The sequence below is a fragment of the Carlito syrichta genome, unplaced genomic scaffold, assembly GCF_000164805.1.
Source record: "Carlito syrichta isolate Samal-C Ts95f unplaced genomic scaffold, Tarsius_syrichta-2.0.1 Scaffold315341, whole genome shotgun sequence".
NCBI classification, from domain to species: Eukaryota; Metazoa; Chordata; class Mammalia; order Primates; family Tarsiidae; genus Carlito; species Carlito syrichta.
Window position 1 is genome coordinate 7,024 of NW_007259437.1, and position 6,308 is coordinate 13,331.

The following is a 6,308-nucleotide window of genomic DNA, read 5'->3' on the forward strand; positions in this document are numbered from 1 at the left end:
CAACGGGAGGAGGGGAGGATACGAGTGTGCTCGGAGGCCCCCCAAGGCCATGCTGTGTCACCGTCGGTGCCGCAGCATCACCCCCGGGACCTGCCAGCCCATGAGCGCCTCCCCAGGGGCCCCGGGAGCACACGAGGGAGCTGGCCGGCGCCCTGCGCTCCACAGGGTGGCAGCGCGTTCTTCCCCGTGCTGGCGCTGTGTTCAAGGCTTGATAGAGCCTTGTCGGTGCACCCTCTCCCCACGTTCTCATCCCGCACTGTGGGAGGCCGAGGCCAGCGGACTGCCTGAGCCCGCGGGTTCGAGAACCGCCTGCGCAAGTTGGCGAGGCCCCGTCTCGACCACACATCGAAAATCAGCCGGGCGTGGCAGCGCGTGCCTGTAGTTCCGGCTACTCGAAAGGCTGAGGCGGAAGGATCGCCGGAGCCCAGCAGAGAGCCAGTGAATCTCTCGTTGTCTTCTTCACCCCTCCTGCCATCGCCACCAAAGCTTCTATCTATGGAAAAGCGACAGCCCTCACTTGCTGAATATTTATAATATGCCAGGAGCAACGTCAAGCCTTCACATTGTCTTACTTTATCCTCACAGTGACCTTATGAAGAAGGTGTTACAGGTCCTGATTTTCAAATGAAGAGGCCAAAGGACCTGATCTTTCTGGGTTTTAGCCGCCATACCCAACGCCTCCCACATACATCCCAACCTTACAGGTTGCCGTGGCCTTGACACTGGAATAGCATGGCATGGGGGAAAGTGCTAGCGAGTAGAAAACCCAACTGCCCTAACCCTGAGCACGTTATTGAACCGACCAAGCCTAAATATCGTCATCTGTAAATGGGAAACTTTGCATCCACCGAGCTGAATAAATTGCAATAAGGATCAAATGAAATATTTTGTAAAAGCACTTAGCACATATGAGCTCCACAGAGGCTCCTGTCTTGATGCGAAGACAGTCTCCCCTTTCTCAGCATTGGCCTGTGGCTGCTGAACCCTGCCCCAAGTCCACATAACACGCTCTTGACAATCCCCCTCTAGCCACAGCCCAAATCTGCTCAGCATCCTCATGGCAAGTCTCCTGCCCAAGGCCTTGTGCTCCCTAGGCTTCTGACGTATTGGCGTGGAGTCCTGCTCATCACTCCAACAGTGCAGGTGCTTCCTTAGGTTTTGTCTCTGTGTCATCGGTTCCCTCTTCATCTAAAATGGTGAATTTAGAATTTCACACCTGGAGAAGCAGACCTTGAAGGCCAAGCCCAGGCCTGCTGCCATAGATCTTCTGGATGTTGGACCCAAGAATCGGAATCATTAGGTTCCCCAAATGAGTCATCGATTCATTAAAGCACAGGAAATCCACATTGACCTTTAAAACAAGAAGCTGGGGTTTAATCCCCAATGTCAGATGTTAAAGAATAGCAATTTCTGAAGATGTCCTTGTTATGCAGATGTTTTACTGTGATTTTAGGTATCATAACTATAATAATGTAAATTACATGAACAAATAACAATAGTGATGCTTTTTGTTGTAGTAGGGAGTTAGAAAATAAACAGAAAGCAGGCTGAACGTGGAAGTTTCCAGATAATAGGATCAGCTGAGAAAGAAATTCAATCAAATGTTTCTCAATACTCTCCTACAGAGGGAAAGAGAGAGAGAGAGAAATTGCTGTACAATTCTGTTTTCTAAAATGTCTAACATAGAGTACCATGTGGCCCTGGGTGTATAGCAGATCATCTCATAAGAGACAGAAAACTTACATTAAAGTTGATGGACTTCAGAGCCACCAAATAAGTGGAGTTTCCCTCCACACAAGATGACTTGCTCAACACACCTGAGTTCGTTATTTCTTCCACTTTTTATTATAAAAATATTTAACTACACAAAAGAGTTGGAAAGTAAATATAATGAACACCAAAGTACTCTTCATCTGCGTCCAGTCCATGTTCACATCCTGCATGGCTGCTTTATCTCAAACACATGTACATTTGTTGTGTGTGCTCAGAACCACATGAAATTATGTTGCAGGTGTTGCAACACTTGAGTTCCAAATATTTCTTAGCATACAAGAATAAGGTAATAGTCTAAAATTATATAATACACATCTCATTTTCAAATGATATTTAAAATGTATAGTTATTTTTTTCCTTTTAATCCTCCAAAAGTGTTCAACCAGAATGCATGCACTGCATCCTAACCCTCTTTGGTCTTCTTACAACCTGGAGCCTCGCACAGCCTCCCATTACATCATGCCATGGATTTTTCTGAAGAGACTAGAGCAGTTCCACATTCCAGATTTGCCTGACTGATTTATCATGGTGCATGTAAGATGTTCCTGTATCTGCTATTTTTCCTGTAAGCTCTAAATTATGTCTAGAGACAATACTTCCAGATTAAACATTTAGAGAAAAATACCACTCAGGTGATGTGGGGCACTTCCTATGAGAAAGTAACAGCAGGTTTTCCCACCAAAGGTAGTGCCAAATGTCTGGGGTATGGTGGTGACTGCTTAATCTCTTAATTTCAAAATTACATTGTCCTCTTTGAAATCGGTAAGGAGGCCGGGCTCAGCGGCTCAGCCTGTAATCCCAGCACTCTAGGAGGCCAAGGCGAGTGGATTGCCTGAGCCTGCAGGTTCAAGGACTGCCTGGGCAACTTGGCGAGACCTCATCTCTACAATAAATCAAAAATTAGCCAGGCGTGGTAGCGTGCACCTGTAGTTCCAGTTGCTTGAAAGGCTGAGGCAGAAGGATCACCGGAGCCCAGCAGATTGAGGCTGCGGTGACTGGGAGCGTGCCTCTGCACTTCAGTCTGGGTGACAGAGTGAGACTCCAATTCAAAAAAAAAAAGAGAAAGAAATTGGTAAGGAATTGGAGGAGTGATGCTTTGTCACTATGTAAATATTCTGTTCCCAAAAAATCTTTCAATGAACAATTTCAACCTTCATTGATAATTCTTACCAAAATCAGGTATTAATTTGGGCTTAGAAAATAGTCATTTTCACATTCTGCTATTCTTCGTTCACTAATTAGGTGACAGTATTTTATTTTTTAGAGTTTTCTTTATTTTCTTTTTTTGTAATACCACACTGAATTCATGAATTTTTATTCATTAAGTGTGTTTCAGTTATTATGGCTGTGTAAAAAATTATCTCAGTGGATAAACAATATGTGAGATAGACACACAGGGAATATTATTCCGCCTTAAAAAGGAAGGAAATTCTGACACATGCTACAACATAGATGAACTTTAAGGACATAATGTTAAGTGAAAGAAGCCAATCATAAAAGGATAAATACTGTGTAATTCCATTTCTATGAGGTCCCTAGAGGAGTCAAACTCAGAGACAGAAAGTAAAATGGTGGTTACCAGGGGCTGGAGGGAGGAAAAACAGGGATTTAGTGCTTAATGGGTGTAGAGTTTCAGTTTTGCAAGATGAAGAGCTCTGGAGATGGACGGTGGTGACTGGTTATACAGCTACGGGAATGCATTTAATGCCACTGAACTGTACATTAGCAAATTAAGATGTTCAAGTTCATGTATATTTTCATAAATAATAGATTTATATGTTTAACACAATTTTAGAAAATAAAAAGATAAATAAATAAAGTCATTTCAAAAAGTAGTGGCATAAAACTGCCACTTCTTGAACTCACTGATATTGTGGGTCAGAATTTGAACAGAGAACGTCAGGGGTGGCCACCTGTGCCTGTCCCAGCCTTCAGCCAGAGGCTTTGAAGGACAGGGGCAGGAGTGACCTGAGTTGACACTGGGGTGGCTGGGGTCTCCGTTCCTCCTCTATGATCCTTGCTGTGTAGTCTCTCCAGATGTGCTCATTTGGGTTGCCTTACAGTGTGGGTGTCAAGTGCAAGAGAGAGAGAGAAACAGGCAAGTTTTATCCTTTTTTTGTTGACCTAGCCACGGAAGTCATATAAGCATCTCTCTAGGCTGAAGTAGTCACAGCACAGATCTGGATTCAAGGAAGAAACATAGAACTTCATCTCAGCAGGAGGACTTTTAGTCACATTCTACTAAGAGCACAGAACACATGGGATCTCAGGCTCACACATGCACACACACATGCATACACACATGCACACACATACACACACATGCATGCACAGACATCAAAAAAAAAAATCTGCCGGCCATAAGTTAAAACTACCAATTGCATTCATTGTTCTCTGTATTGTTAAATTGCCCCAAATCCTGTATCATCTGGACATCACTTGGAGTCTCGGGTTAGATTTACTTGCTTCTGTTTGTGTTCAATATTGGGTTTATTTTATTCTCTCTGATTCAATTTTTTGGAGATTCTGTATATGTATGAACATATAGACATGCGCGCTCACACACACACACACACACACACACACACACACACATCCCTAGTTCAAAAGCCAAATTTATCTTAAAACAAAAAATCAAGCCGGGCTCGGTGGCTCAGCCTGTAATCCCGTGCCTTTGGGAGGCTGAGGTGAGTGGATTGCCTGAGGCTGTGGGTTCGAGACCCACCTGGGCAACTTGGCGAGACCTCATCTCTGCAATAAATCAAACATTAGCCGGGCATGGGAGCACGCGCCTGTAGTTCCAGCTACTTGGAAAGCTGAGGTGGCAGGATCGCTGGAACCCAGCAGGTCGAGGCTGCGGTGGCCAGGAGCGGCCACTGCACTCCAGTCTGGGCGACAGAGTGAGACTCCAACTCAAAAAAAAAAAATAAAATTCTCAGAGACATCTCTCTCCCACTCCTGCCCCTATCATCTCTGCTTGTCACAATCCAAAGCCAACCATTCTCTTGTATCTCTTATTACTTTCTCATGGTCTCTACTCACTTCTGCACAAGCAATAGTGAGCTCACACAGTGCACTGTTCTTACGTTTTGCCATGACCAGGAGGAATGCACAACCCCACCAGGTTCACATGATGGGGGAGCCCCGGCCAGCATGGTCTCTGGGTGACTCTGCACTCACCTTATGTTGCGCTCAGCCATGAGGCTTCGGAGACTGTCCCTGCAGCAGGGCTCGTCTCACCCTGACCCTTTGCCAATCCCCACTGCCTCTGAGAGTACCTTGGAGAAGCAGCCTTCATGTTCATTCATCTTCATTTTCTCTCCACTACCTTTTACTTACAAGTAAGCACTAAGCATCATGATCAAGAATACGAATGCCACACCAACTAACTCAAGGATTCACGGGAGTCTCTTTATGTGGTCAGTGAAATGCATATTATTCACTTTCCCTTTCAGTGTGCGTCATAAATTCCTTATGTGAGTCTGAATAAGTGAGAAGCCAGCGGGCTTCTGCTGAGGTGCAGGGTTTAAGGCCATGTTTGCAAAGTGTAATCCAGAAATTGGGAAGCAGTGGCCACAGCCACACAGCGCTCTCCACACCCTCCTCTCTTTCAGTGCAAGACTGACCACATGCCGGGTGCCAGCTCTGTCACAGCCACTCAGCTTTCTGCCAGCAGCAGAACAATGCCTCTGGCCCCTGCAGCTGTCCACATCCACTGCACTGCAGGAGCTGGTCACTGTCTTGGTCCTTGGTAGCAAGAGCATCTGGGAACTGTCTCTGTGTGTCGACTTACCTTTCCCACTTCTCACGCTGGGAAGACGGCGAAATGAGGCCGAAAGTGCCCATCAATCCACTGTGTAGACAGTCAACGCACATTCTGAGGCTTCGTCCCGTTGCTATGACCACAGCTGTTCTTCTAGCCTTAGCTCCTCACCATGTCCAGAGTCAAGTTGGGTTGACGCATCTGTTGGGTGCTCTTACTCTTTCTTGTCTCAAGCCCCATCCTTTGCTAACAAGTCCTCAGGCAGCTGCTGCCCCAGACCTCTCCCGGAATGTCTCACTGCTCAAAGCTCCACAGGCCAAGAGCTCAACAGGCCTCATGACCCAGCAAGGTGTCCCTTTTCCCGGCACCACGTGTGTTTCTCCAGTTGCAGAGGCGGGAACCCAGACTTAACGTGGGATTTCTTCCTCCCCCTCAGGGCCAAGCCCTGTGATGGCCACCCCCTCCCCACGAGCTGTTGAGGCCACTCCACGCACGGCACCAGCCCCCTCACACGTGGCCTCCTCACACGTGGTCTCCACATCAAGGCCGGCGTCTGAAAGGCGGAGCCGGACGCTCTCTCTCTCGAGACCGCCCTCCCCGCGGCCCCCTCGCGCCGCGACCCGGCCCTCTGGCCCCCGAGCCACCCCTGCGTCTCTTCCCGCACCCGCCCTCGCCTCGCTACACGACCTTCCCGGCGCCCGCGCTCGCCCTGCTCGCGCACCGGCCTCCGTCCCGGGAACCGGCCTCTCGGGCGCGCAGATCCAGAAGGGGG

At 47.6% G+C, this 6,308-nt stretch overlaps 1 pseudogene; it reads right to left on the reverse strand.

Moving 5' to 3' along the window:
- The window catches only part of LOC103275159, an 871-nt pseudogene extending 621 nt beyond the window's left edge, over positions 1–250 (reverse strand).
- Positions 251–6,308: the final 6,058 nt, after the last annotated feature.